At 33.5% G+C, this 15615-nt stretch overlaps 1 pseudogene; it reads right to left on the bottom strand.

Annotated features, from left to right (window-relative positions):
* Positions 1-15615, bottom strand: part of LOC137653159 (LIM/homeobox protein Lhx1-like) — a 57896-nt pseudogene that overhangs the window by 2118 nt on the left and 40163 nt on the right.

The raw sequence follows: 15615 nt of genomic DNA, 5'->3' as shown, positions 1-15615 counted from the left end.
GGGCGGAGGGCCTCGTAACATTATATAGGATACACAGGTCTGTCATCCTGTGACAATCAAATTACTTTATTACAGTACGGTAACGGTTCTAGCCAAGGATCTAACTTCCTGGGTTCGAAAGAACTCTGTCGACTGATTACCGTGTGTGACTGCACAGTGTCTTCAGGTCCTGACGCAATTGTTCTATTATATATATATATATATATATATATATATATATATATATATATATATATATATATATATATATAGTTTATATTGATTAATTCTTTTTTACTTTTTTCATTTATGCCTTGTGGCCACCCTACTTTACCGAGCATTTGTTTTAGATTAATTTGTTCAAATGCGGAGCAGTTAGAAATGAAAGAATAAAACGTTACTAACGAATGTTGGAAAATTCCCTTGTGGTATAAAGGTCTGATTATTTCGATTTAGGCTTCAGATGTTACGCATTGACTTCTGACCACGACCTAACAACTCTTAGATATCAAACATCTGGCAACATAACTGTAATCAAACAAATAAGGGACTGATATCGTAGATAGGTGGTATGTCAGATGAAATTAATGTGTTAAACTGCATTTCAAAAAACACTAATTTTAATCGAAAATTCACCGTATAAATTTACTGTTTTCAGTCGTATTTCAGTAAAATTCAGGCGACCGTAATTCTATCATACTTTGTTCTAATATTTTACGGGTTGTTGACTTTGATATCACTCCTTTACGTTAATATATCCGTTTTTAAAACGGTAAATACCAGGATCTTTACCGTTTTTTTAAGTAAATTTTTAACAGTGTATGTTATGTCTTTGACAATGGATCTTCTTTTAAAACATAACATAAATGTAAATGATAGTAAAAAGTATATATCACCCCGTCCTAGACCAAAAAATAGAAATATACTAGTATACTAGATGAAACATATGTAATAAACTGTTTCTTATCTCAGACGTTGATCTATTTGGGATAGAGAACAAATATAAAAATCAGTTGAAACTTATGTAATGAATTGTGTAATCTTAACTACCTGTTTTCCCCTAGTTTCAGATTGACTCTAAAGAACCTCCAGGCCTTTTTATAATGAGTCAATAGATAAGAGGATAAAATGAAAAACCAGAAATGCACGATGTGACTTAGGTTAATCATGCAGTAAATATAGGAAAATGAAATAGCTGACAAAAAGCTAGGTATTATGTAAAAAATTAACTGGTAGATAAAACTAATAGGAAGTAAAAAATACTGTAGAAAACAGTAAAAATTTTAAGTAAATATGCATTGAAGATTTAATTCGAGAAACAATACTGTATATTCATATTCTGTTAGGTAGAAATTTCGTAAATCCAGTGGGAAAATTACATGAACAGGGCGAAGTACCAAAAAATATTAACCTTTGGTAATTAATTTAAACATGGGGCAGATTTTTCTATAGTGATAGACGGTATTCTGATTGGCTTTCCGTTTAATATAAACGTTCAATTATGACATTAAGTAAGAAACGATGATGATGAATGAAATACAGAGTAGGTTATGTATAAAATTTGCATGAGAATTGAAGTAGAAATTCATCGGAAAGGGACGTATTTCAAGTTTTAGAATTTTGTTATTTGCTCACACAGAAAGCAGAGTTTTATGGGGATGAAAATGACCTCAAGGAATAGCATTTCTAAAAAAGAATAAGTTAAAGATTAAAGGACATGCACTCGTCTGCCACCAGAAAGCAACCTCGAGTTGATAGTTAAATTTAGTTTATTTTTATTTTGGGGTTAACATGTTAAATAGAACATGCATAGTATAATCTCAAGAATGGAAGTCAAATAGAGTCGGTTGAAATTTAAGACAGGTCTAGAGATAAACTACAGTAAAATTCTAACACAAATGATTAATTGAATCCTTATACAGCTGTTTAGTTAATGACCGTCGTAGACTGACCGACAGTCGAGACCTATGGAAGCTTCAGTGGCATTCTGGGTTGCAATATGAAATTTATACATTCCAATCTTATGCTATTTTGCAAGTCTATTGTACATTGAAAGGAAAATAATTTAGTGTGAAGAGGAAATGGGTCCTTTAGAAAAAAAGTAATCTGTAACCAAGAAACCAAAAGGGAGTGGGTTCGGGTAGGTAGAAAATTAGCTCCACATGTCCAAAATTAAAATTAAAGAATAACGTTTGAAAAGTTTTAGCCTTTTGTAAATAGATGTTTTGAGGTTCATTGTGTGAACGTTACTGATAACGTTTCTAAGGGGTTTACTATATATAGTTCTTAGGGGGGGGAAACATATTTTGTCAATACAGGAATTGAGAAAGAAGAAATATAGCAGTTCATGCAACATGCTTAAGGGGAAAAAAGTCTCAAAAGAAGTTATAGGAAATAAGACAAGTGTCTGAAAACAGACGCATTTTAGGCTGATACAATATCATGAATGTCATGTAAAAATTAAAGAGTATCAGTTTGTCCTAACGAGAGAATTGATATAAAAATATTATCCTTTACAGGGGAAAAAACATTCTAAATAACTCCACGCAGTAATGTAAATTTACCAACTTTTCCCAACGGGATACTAAATAAATGTCTTGAACCATTAGTCTTTATAATGAGACACAACACTATGACTAATTTATTAATAAGTGTCATACAACAGAAAATATACTATTTGGTCAGATCTGTAGATTATATAAATGCTATGATAAAATAAAAAGAATTTACAGGCGAATGTAGATTTCAAGTCTTGAAAATATGCAAATATGCAACGTGTGATTAAAGAAGAGAGAGAGAGAGAGAGAGAGAGAGAGAGAGAGAGAGAGAGAGAGAGAGAGGAGAGAGGAGAGAGAGAGAGAGGAGAGAGAGATGTTAGCGTTTATCATGCGGTTATCCTGGGACTACCTTGCCCCTTCTTATGCCTCCAAGTACTGACCGCCATGCGCCATGATCATGCCTTCAGGAGACGATCTCTGAGATAAGGAGAGCATGTCGGGGGGCTGGCTCATGAAGTGTCCCGACTCGCTCACGGGCGGTGCCCCTAGCCCGCCCAGGCCTGGAAAGTCGCTCATGGGACCTCCCGGCGGTAGCGGCTGCTCCATGGCAGGAGGTAGACCTGGAATGTGTAGGGTGATATTAAAGAGGGCACTTATAATTTTTATCATGATTAATAGTGTATGTGGCCCGTCAAAATGACGGCTAAATATTTAGATAATATGCACGCACCAGCTTCTCAATATTGTATGACTACTCCCTCTCCCCTTAGCCGAGGACAGGGATATATATATATATGTATATATATATATATATATATATATATATATATATATATATATATATATATATATATATATATATATATATATGAATGTGTGTGTGTGTGTATATATAGCCGAACACTTTCTCTTTATTATATAGGGGAGATTATTATTTTTATTTTTATTTTTATTTTTATTATTATTATTATTATTATTGTTATTATTATTATTATTATTATTATTATTATTATTATTGTTTTTATTATTTTTATTATTATTATTCTAGACCGTCCAAAAGACCATTAACTAGCAAAGCAAGCACTCGGAAATTTAATATCTTTATATGAAAAGAATCTTGTAGAATTTGTAGACTTTGGTACTGATTGCAATATTCTCTTAGTAATGTTTGTCCATAGTCCATCCGTGCCATACCATTATTAAATATGATTTGTTAAAGAAAAGCTGTTTTAACATCAAGGAAATTTCCCAGAATACAGTGTTACTAAGTATGACATACGTTAAGCTTCTTGAAAAGGGCAAGAAAATCACCGTCAAGCCTGTCATTTGAAAGAGGAAAGAGCATATTACCATAGTAGCATTTACTGAGGTATTAGTGAAACACAATTACTTTGGAATATAATTCAAGTTAGTTGGTTTTTAATTTGAAAGAACGTAACCCTACGGCAATTTTTCTTTGGAATCGGTTGCATCCAATTTTAGATCGCCTATTGTACTCGGCGATTATCTTTTCGAATTTTCTTATCCAGGAGTATGACCTGACCTGTACAGTTAACGCCTGGAGTATTCACTTACCATGAGGGAAGGTCATGCCTGGGGGAGGAGGTGGCCCCTGCCCGGGGAAGAAGTCATGGAAGCCCTGGGGACCGTAGGCGAAAGCGTCCCCGTAGTAGGGGTATCCGTCCTCCATGCTTGGGGACATACGCATACCCCGGATTTTCCGAGGATTGCCGAAGAGGTGCGCGGCGCATGCCCATCGAAGTAAGCTGCTTCATACGACGTTCCTTACTCCGTTTGTTCTGGAACCACACCTGAGAAGGAGAATTTTTTTTTATGTAGTGGAGGTTCTAAGAGAGTCATATGCCAATCATTCTGAATATATCTTTTGGAATGTTCAGTATAAAAAAGACGATTGTTTTGATTGATTTTATGCTCGTCTCTGATCTATGATGGTGGAATTAATCTTTAATAATCTAAATATTTTTAGAAATTTCTATATATTTCTTCATTATTATTATTATTATTATTATTATTATTATTATTATTATTATTAATATTATTATTATTATTATTATTCAGAATAATCTGACGTTTATACTGAAGAAATTATTATTATTATTGTTATTATTATTATTATTATTATTATTATTATTATTATTATTATTATTATTATTATTATTATCAAGGATCTGACGTTCATATTGAACAGGCCTAAAAGCCTTTAACCTACAAAGCAAGGTTCCACAGAATTGAGTGTTTATATTGAAGATAGAACACGAAAAAGAGAAAATAAGAAATGAATAATAATATAGGTAAATTTACATATGGATAAATGCATACATGTCTTTGGTTAAAAGTTTCCCAGTCATTCACTGTAATTTTTCGCATGAATAGCTAATTTAATATACCATGAACTAGAACTTATGTATGTACATATATATATATATATATATATATATTATATATATATATATATATATATATATATATATATATATACATATATATATATATATATATATATATATATATATATATATATATATAATATATATATTATATATATATTCATATATATATATATATATATATATATATATATATATATATATATATATATATATATATATATATATATATATATATATATATATTATGAATAGAACAATTGGAAGTGCGGTATAGAATATGTCTGCATAACTTTATTTCTGGATTCTTTCAGGTTTTTAGTGAGAACGTTGGAGAAGGATTGTGTTGCTTGACATAGTTACATAAAATCAGGTTTTTTCAAATCTGATTCGTTCGACTTAGAGTGTTCATTATTTTTAGTACTTTTTAGTACATAAAGCTGCGCTAGATATTGCACTGAAGCTATGTTGCACATAAAGTCGTTCTTGCTTGTATGACTGATGAACTGTCTGGAAGTTAACATGTGCATTGAGGGTATTGGGAGTAACAGAGCTATTAAACTCTTAGAAGTCGCATAACGGTATATTCGGATTGTTGAAATGTTTTCCTAGTGAGAGTTAAACCAGCATTCGCTATCCACGCATTCACGCACATTCAAGTAGATAATTTTGTATATGTATAGGCTTTTGATTAATGGATGTTCATTGGCTATGTGGATGCCAGAAAACCTAAAATCAATCAATCAATCATTGGCTGTGCATACATTTAAATAAGATGTGTTTTTTTTTTTACTTAGTTAAATGATTATGTAAGCACGTGGGATTATATATGCAATTATGTGTATGTGCTGTTTTATTTTATTATATGGCAGTTCAAATGAATCCCTTACGTATACTTGCGATCATGGCTTGAAATCGAGGGTCGATACTGTTTCCCACCACCACCACCACCGGGATGGTGTGTCGTCGCTAAAAATGCGCCAGAGTAGTCTGAATACCTGGATACCTGAACGTCCTCTTACAAGTCTTGGCTCCTGTACCTGCGCTGTTACGTGGGTCATAAAGTCTCCTCGTGCAGACCCAGGCTACGTTTAGTTATTACCTGCTGCATATCAAACAGAATTAGCTAATGATGGATGAAAACGTGAACCACACCGCTCGTGTAAAAACGCCCCATGCCCGATACTTGAGGGTCGGACGATTCCATCTCCGCGCAGAGAACAGGATTACCATTGGTCTTGGCGAGACGTTCGTCCATTCATTATGCTTCTTTATGGGAGCCATAGTTTGGCACGACCCTTTGGTATGTATGCTTCTGTTACCCTCGTGGAATGGGGTGACTATGAGTCGAGTCGTATAGGGCGGGTGGATGAATGTTTTTTTTTTGGGGGGTGGGGGGATTTTTGTTTTTAGATTCTTTAAGCTTGCTTCTAAGGGTAAATCATGTTACGGTTCGAGGTTTCATGCTTTGATATTTTCTCTCTCTCTCTCTCTCTCTCTCTCTCTCTCTCTCTCTCTCCTCTCTCTCTCTCTCTCTCAAATCCTATACACTGTAACGAGGCCATTCGTTCGCATAGGATTACAAAACTATATTATGTATAAATATCAGTAAACGAATGTTTTAAGAATTAGGTGTAATCTAAATACAATCTCTCTCTCTCTCTCTCTCTCTCTCCTCTCTCTCTCTCTCTCTCTCTCTCTCTCTCTCTCTCTCTCTCTCTCTCTCTCTCTAGGGTGCTCAGGTGTATCATATTGTGAAATGTTCTACGTTTTAGTAAACATAGGTTATCTGTTTAATTTCTCATTTTATTTTGACGTAAACTGTCTATGTAGTACTTGTCGTGGGAATTTTTAAATGAACCAATATTCTTCTCTGAAGGAAGTAAATATTGCACAAAAGTACGTCCAAAATGCTATGAACTTACTACTTTCATTAATTATTCAGAGTCCTTCTTTAAGTATTGAGACACTTGTTTTCATTGAGCTAAATGAGGATAAGATTGTACACAAACGCATATATATATATATATATATATATATATATATATATATATATATATATATATATATATATATATATATGATATAATTACCTTGAATATATTTACAGTATACTCCATGTACATATGTCTGGGTAATCTTTTATTAATGTTGTGTTTTTTCAAAAGAAAGTCATTTTATTAGCATCGCGTTTTTTTTTCTTTTCTTTTTTTCTTACCCGTGGCTTTTCAAGATTAATAGTTTTGACATATTTATTATTATGCCCATAAGTGGTTTCTCTCGAAAGGAATTATTTTTAGTCGGAAAATGCTTTCTACTAAGTAGTTGATCTTATAACTGCTAAATCAATTTTTCTTCATAAAAATCACCATCTTCATTATTGAAAATATTATGATCAGGATTATCAAGTGTTACATCCCGAATCAGTGTTATACTTTTTTTTTCTTCGACCAGACCACATCCGAAACATAATTTTCCCTCAAAGCGAGCTTCCTGCGCCTCCCAGCCCCCCTCCTTCCTCTCTGGTCCAGCCTCCCCCTTCCTGGTTCCTCGAGGGCGAGATAGGACTGTGAAGTAGGACCCCTCGTCACGTGACTTGTGGTAATATTGACACTCAAATTACTCCCTTAATTATTATGCTAATGAAGTTCACACCATCTTCCTGTGATTAGAGCGCACCGTCACCCTCTTTCTCTTCCACTTTCCTCTTCTTCTTCTTCCTCCTACCTTCATCTTACTTCAGCTCCCTTTCCTCGTCCTATTCCGCTATACACATTGAGAGGGTGCCTTCGAGGATGATCTATGACTTACGAGGACTGTAATCATATTCGTAATCATACTCATTTGGTTAGTTATAACTTCTCGGCAGATTTCAGCTCCCTGACAAAGCCACCGTGTGCGCCTTGATTAAAGGGGACGGGTGCGAACGTTCGTTGCGCCCTGGTTGCGCCTAAACGTTTGTTTTGGAAAGGAGTGTTAGAAATGGCTCGAAGAAATGTACTAATGATGTTTGAGTGCCAGTCTCGTCTCCACCCGAGGTGGTATGCGAAGCGGTGTTGATGTCTCGGGCATTAGAGATATGGAGAAAAATACGCTCGCAGAAATGTATTTATCTTTTGGTTCAGAATTAATTACATGGAAGGTTAGCAATTGAGTAGGTCATATGGTGACTGAAGGTACGGAAGCAATCGTGAGCGATTAATAGAATTACAAACTTGAAATATTTAGCTTTTGAGTTCTGCTCGTGGAGTCTTGGTATAACTGGATACATTAATAGTCCGTGGCCTGCTGGGTTGAGGCATCTCTCAAACCAAACCAATCAAGGGTATAACTTGCCTAGATTACGTTTGGTGGTCAGTTTAAATTAATTTGATGTCATTTGTTTTATAGCATTATACATTTTTGGGGGTGTCATGCAATCATTTTAGCGTTCACTTTAATTATTTGTACGAAAAAGGAAATTAAAATTTTGGTTGAAATTTTATAAATATATATATATATATATATATATATATATATATATATATATATATATATATATATATATATATATATATATATAATATATATATATATATATATATATTATAGTATTATGTATCTGGTTAGATACGAGTCTATTGTTCGTTTTTATTGTAGTTGATCCTTGAGGAGTGTTGTTACCGGATTAAGAGGGCTTTGTAACTGCACGTCACTTGTTCTGTTATTGTGAGATTAACTTCATATGAAGGTGATTAGTGCCCTTAAGAAAAGGGACCGAAAACAAGAAATAAAGTATTTACGTCCCATATCTTATGAATACTGCATAGATTTTCAGTCGAGTAGATTAATTATTGGCTATAAATGTATTTAACCGAAGTGCAAGAAGTAAACCTTTCGTATTCTAATTTTTTTTTTTTATTTGTCAGAGCTCTGTCTGAAAAAGGGCATGGCCTTAGGCATAACTTTCTCAGAATGTTACAAAATCTCTGGAAGAATGTCTTTGATTACTTTTACTGGTTGCGCAACTTACAGAACATGCTAGATGTTACCAGACATGTTATTGTTGTGGTAGAGAGGACTTATTTTTCCCGTTGGATAAGAATAGCAGAGAGTGTTAGGTAGGGCAAGGAGAGGAGGTGGAATTCGCGGGAATCTGTGATTAGGAAGAGGTGGGAATGTGAGTTTGTGGGTTTACCGCTAAGGGGGAGGGGATAGGAGGGGGATTTCACACCCCTCGTGGTTAACAAAGTGATATCTATTACCCGCCATCACAGAACAGAGAAAAATGTGACTCTACACCTGAGTCTGGAGAGGCAACCACACAACTCTTTGGCGGATCGCCTTTCCTCTTATGTTATGGTATCTCTCTCTGTGCATCTTTCCGTTCTGATGGCTCTACTTGTGTTGTCCTTTCAGTTTCTCTTTATAGCTACCCGGGGGGGCGAAGAAAATTTAGTAAAATTTTGGAGGAATTCCTCGAAGAGTAAAATGCGCCTGTGGTAGGAGAGGGTATGTCGGATTATGATGGCACTCAAGGTTACTCTCAGTAAGCATATATCGGTCAGTTTTGGTTTCCGGGCTTTCAATCAATGCTGATGTTACCGTTAGGATTTGTGCTTGATGAATGGTAATATGATGTGGGGGAAAACAAATATTTTGTTTGCCATGATCTTGGGAAGGTAGTGCCGATCCAATAGCATTTTTATTATCTCTCTGTTATGGATGAATTTGGTCTCGTTAGAGATTAATTTGGTATCCTGTCTGTAAAAAGTGGAACTGATAATAGCGAAAATGAAATGAGTTGCTATATATTCACGAGAGAGAGAGAGAGAGAGAGAGAGAGAGAGAGAGAGAGAGAGAGAGGAGAGAGAGAGAGAGAGAGGAGAGAGAGAGAGAGAGAGAGAGATTGTCTCGCCAACATAACTTTATATCTTAAAACACATTTTTCCTATAGTACAACATTTGCATCTCTTGAAGTTTATAGTTTTTTGGAAGCAGTCAGCTTCGTGACCTCTTTATCAGAACATCCAGATTACACATGACCTTTGAGCCGCTGATTCGCTGCGGTATCTGTTTCATTGCCTAGCAATTGGGGAGAGCGGTAAGGTGCAGTCGAGTAATGGCAAGGGCTGATGAAAGTGAGATCTTGAGAATTTGTTTACTTGATCATGATTAAGTTAATAAGTGATTATAATTTTATATGAACATTTAGTTGTTTAATTGACCCTTTTTTATGTGATTATTATGAATCTACAAGCTTTTTAATTTACCATTCGAATGTTGCTTATGTATTTGATTTTATACAGCTTGGTAGAATTGTTGAAAGTAGAAGTTTAATTTTGCCTTTTCAATAAATTACTGTCTATAAAACCTACACCTAGAAGCCTTTCAACCTTTCAAATTACAAAATTGAAGACATCATTGGACGGAAAACCACTAAAAGTCAGAATGAAATTGAAAATTCTAAGCCTAATGCCAGTTTTGTTTCGGCTCTGAGGCATAATCTTGAATCCTGATCCGGTAGAAGTTCATTACTGCATTTCTCCTTGGGGCAACGTTCCTTGGTCAGAGTTTATTTCATATGAACTATTTACCGGTTCATATTTGAAAATAAGGAAATCATGATTGTTAGTGGCAAACTGACACACACTTACACACATGTATATCTATCTATCTATCTATCTATCTGTCTGTCTGTCTATCTATCTATATGTATTTATATATATTTATATATATATTATATATGTATATATATAGATATATATATATATATATATATATATATATATATATATATATATATATATGTATATATATATTTATATATGTTATATATGTATATATATGTATATATATATATTATATATATATATATATATATATATATATATATATATATATATATATATATAAATTCGCTTACCTACTTGCACAAATACAAACTTATATGCCCGTATACACGGATATTGTGTGTATGTATATATATATATATATATATATATATATATATATATATATATATATATATATATATATATATATATGTATATATATACTGTATATACATATATATACCCATATACATATATCAGTTCGCATACCTACTTGCACAAATACTCACTTATATGGCAGCATGTACGGAGAGATATATAGAGATATGTAGGCGGCTTCTGGTCATATTCATAGAAACTGTACTGCCACTAAATCTAATAATTGTTTTCTATATTATGGTCAACAGTCCCATAAGTTACCTACCCTGGCCTTACCAAGTATACCGGAACCCTTACATAAGGGCCCAGCATTATAGCAATCATTGAAAATACATAACCTAGCATGACTAACGTTATATGACTGTGGGGCTTTGCCCCCCTCCTCCCCGACTCCTCATCTAACCTTATTTCCTCACAAGTCTTAGAAAATACCGAATGTGTAGCTTATCATACGTATCCGAACTCATAACCACTTCTAGGCATTGGCTGTAGATGCGAAACTATAGGTGTATATACTGAGTCATCAGCAACCATTGCCTGGACTTCCTTGATTCTACCTTGGGTGGAGAGGGGCTTGGGTTCTGATCATATATATATATATATATATATATATATATATATATATATATATATATATATATATATATATATGTGTGTGTGTGTGTGTGTGTGTGTGTGTGGTGTGTGTGTGTGTGTGACCAGTTTCTAGGGCAATGTCACTGTCTCTTGCCTCTGCCATTCATGAGTGGCTTTTAAACCTTTAAAACTCATTTCCACTAATCATATAGCATATGCTCGTATTCGTGGTTACTTCCGAATATTATATATCCCAGTAACTTTCATATGATTTATATACCTGTATTTGTAGCCACTTCGACATATATACCGTATTAGCCTATATGTTCCCGTAGTATAACCACTTCCACACATGTCCATATTTTGAGCCAGTTCCAGACGTCATACATGTCTGCATTTGTAGCCTCGGTTTACACATTATGTATGCCCGTAATCGTAGCCAAATATGCATATAAATGTCCGTATTCGTAGCTTATATTAGGGTGCAGCTACGGATACGTTATATAGTATATATATATATATATATATATATATATATATATATATATATATATATATATATATATATATATATATATATATAATAAATGTGTGTGTATGCATATTTATATATGTGTGTGTGTGTAGAGAGAGAGAGAGAGAGAGAGAGAGAGAGAGAGAGAGAGAGAGAGAGAGAGAGAGAGAGAGAGAGAGAGAGAGACACAAACGTGTAGATATTCACATATAACTAAGAGCATTAATGCGCTATTTCCAACGAGCATTGTTTGAGATAACACCAAACGTCCGGCTGCGAAGGTGGCAAGAAAACATTCGGGGGAAGAGAAGATGGTGTGGTGATGTGGGGAGGCGAGAGGGGGAGGGGAGTTTGTCTTCGACCAAGTCCCCGCGTCTTGCGGTCGATGGAACTTGACTTGGACGGGTCTCGGGTTACTGCAGCTGGCGTGAAGTAGGGGCTGAAGGAGGGACAGAAGGTAGGGAAGAAGCGCGGATGATTGCAGGAGTAAAATAGAATATAACAAGAGAAGGTAATGGATCTGTCATGTATGCTGATTATGGTGAAGTACTTTCCTGGTTAATGATGATAAGCGGAGGCGGGGAAAGTAATATGATAGCAGGGGAGCGTTTAGAATAGATTGACAGGAAGGAATATCCTAATTAAGTGATCTGTAACAATTGGTGGTCGATCTGTGCTTCTTGAATACCCGGGACATTTCTTATCAGATGAGTACTTCGTGAATTATGTGTGATTAATGAATATTGTTTTTTCTTTATAGTTTCTGCAGTTGATTTAAAGTCAAGGAAGAAATACTTGGGGCTTAATCATTAACACAGCCTTCTTGTCGCTTCAAAATCTCATTGAAAAACTGATTGAAATAACTTCGGTATTACTTATTTCTTACATACTCTTGGAAGTTCATTTGTATGTGGCATTTAGTCTTTATGTTTCTTCGCCTAATCCACTTTTCTCCGTCATCATAAGATCCGTTCTGTCAGTCAATTTTTATTCCAATTTTCTCAAGTGGAACCGAGTTCTTTTAACATATTAGGTGTGATTTTTCATATTGACATACTTTGATATTCCATGTAATCCCATGCAGTTCAAAGCAATTTTCTCTTGTTTAAAAAAGTCTTATTTCGTATCGTAAAATGATTAAATTCCTTCAAATATTTTTTTTTTCCTGAATGCAAATTTCCACTACTATCTTTAGCATCTATATTCGAATACAAATATACTTTTAAAGTGTCATCAATTATTTAGTCATTGTCTTCTTTCTTTCACGTTTTGTAGTAGGCTAGACACTTATTATTGCAACTATTAAGATATTCGTTTTAAGCAATAATTTATTTTCCCGCCATATTTTGACGTGGGTATCATCTTGAATACAATTTTTTTTTAGTTTGTATAGATTATTCCTTTTTGTTATGTAGTTGTCTTTTGTACATTTACGATTTGTTATTGATATCTGTAATTCTGTATTTGATATAACTGTTTATTTTCTATTCTATGTATTTTTATCTCTTAAGATACGGATTTTAAACTATTTCCAGATTTTGGAAATTGATGTTTTGGTTCTGGGGTATTTTGAAATTCTTTAATCATATGGACAGAATGAATGGAAGTGTTACTGAGAAGGAAGCAACAGGGACTTCGGAAGTGCTGGATAAATGGCGGGAAAAAAGGGGGTGCATTCGGAAAGTACGAGAGTGGGAGCAAATTGTAAGAAGTAAATGGAGCAATTTATGTAAGTGTGTTTGACGTCATGCTGAAGAACCTTGTGTGCCGGTCGGAGAAACTGTCCGGTCAATCTGGGTGTGTGTGTGTGTTTCTGTGTAGGTGTATATGTGCCTATGAAGCTGGTAATTTTTTGGATGTCTCCTGCATAGGATGTTTATCTCAATTCAGAAATTGTAGGGTGAATATGTCAGTGACAGTTGTGTTGGTCCTTATTCGAAACCATTTCTTATATATATATATATTATATATATATATATATATATATATATATATATATATATATATATATATATATATATATGTGTGTGTATGTACAGTATATAAATATACTCGTGTATATATATGTATATACACACACATATATCTACATATATATATATATATATATATATATATATATATATATATATATATATATATATATATATATATATATACACATATATATAAAATATATATATATATATATATATAATATATATATATATATATATATATATATATATAGTATATATATATATTATATATATATATATATATATATATATGTATCATGGAGACCATATATGCACAGTCTATATGTTTGTGCGTATGTATGTATGAACCGTCTCATTATAGACTATTTTTTATTTCGCTAGCCACAATAAACAGTTATCTGTATACTAAGAATGTGTGTGTGTGTGTTTTTGTTTTTTATTTAAATATTCAGTTAAAGTATCGACCGGTTAGGAATTTTATCAGCTCCTTCAGATAAAAATTTTATAAATTTCATTCCATTAGAGATAAAAATGATAAAAGTAATATACGAATTGTTTTTTTTTTCGCTGCCGTTACCGGAAATACTAAACTAATAGCACGTGTTTATGCATTGCATTATCTCGAATTTTATCATACATTTAGTTATTCCTTCATTTGTTTACAGGAGCATCTGTGCCTTGTTTTTGTCATAATGAAGTTGTCTTTCTTTATGAAGAGTACATAGATATCAGTAAATTGTTGCAGCTGATTATAATGTGTTTTTCTTATCTATATGTATACTGTATATAGATCTTGTGTGTCGTGATTCTGTTCTTTATCAGGAACATCTGTATATACATAATCTAATATTTTACTCATTTTACTGTCATATTGGTTTAGGAATTATCTTGTATTATTATTCCATTGGCGTTGTAAATATTCCTTGTTAAATAAGGAGAAAAATCTTATAAACTTAGTGGTGGAATCCACACATATTTTTCATCCTATTTTTGAGCTTGTAAAGACTTGAAATTAGTGTGTTACATTTGCCTTTGTGATAGAATGTTTTGAAAGAAATCCCTAATGACTGTTACTTATTGTTGCTATGTAGAATATTTGGGTTATATTGTGACCCATTGCTCTACCCACCAAACTTTCGTTTGTAGCAAGTCTCTTAGGATAGATGTTATGCGGTTACTAGCCTCATAGATCTTCCCCCTCCCCAAAATCTCCCCCAAATGATAATGTTCCACTTGGATATTCAATGCCACGATTAAAGAATTACACGAGAAAGGACATATAACAATAACTGACTAAAGAAGGTAGGAGGAGAGAAAGAGCATAAGTCCAGCTGTGACCAAGTTGTGGAATGATCTTCCTAATCGGGTAGTTGAATCAGTAGAACTTAAAAAGTTCAACCTCGCAGCAAATGTTTTTATGTTGAACAGGCTTACACTGGACTTTTATAGTTTATACATCAAATATCTGTTTTAATGTGTTAATGTTTTTAAAAATATTTTAGTTTTATTTTCATTATTTCTTATATCGTTTATTTCCTTATTTCCTTTCCTCACTGGGCTATTTTTCCCTGTTGGAGCCCTTGGGCTTATAGAATCTTGCTTTTCTGACTAGGGTTGTAGCTTAGCTAGTAATAATAATAATAATAGTAATAATAATAATAATAATAATAACGGAGAATAGGAAGGGTT

The sequence above is a fragment of the Palaemon carinicauda genome, chromosome 14 (genome assembly GCF_036898095.1).
Source record: "Palaemon carinicauda isolate YSFRI2023 chromosome 14, ASM3689809v2, whole genome shotgun sequence".
NCBI lineage: Eukaryota > Metazoa > Arthropoda > Malacostraca > Decapoda > Palaemonidae > Palaemon > Palaemon carinicauda.
Note: the sequence above shows the minus strand (reverse complement) of the source record. Positions and strands in the feature narration are given on the sequence as shown.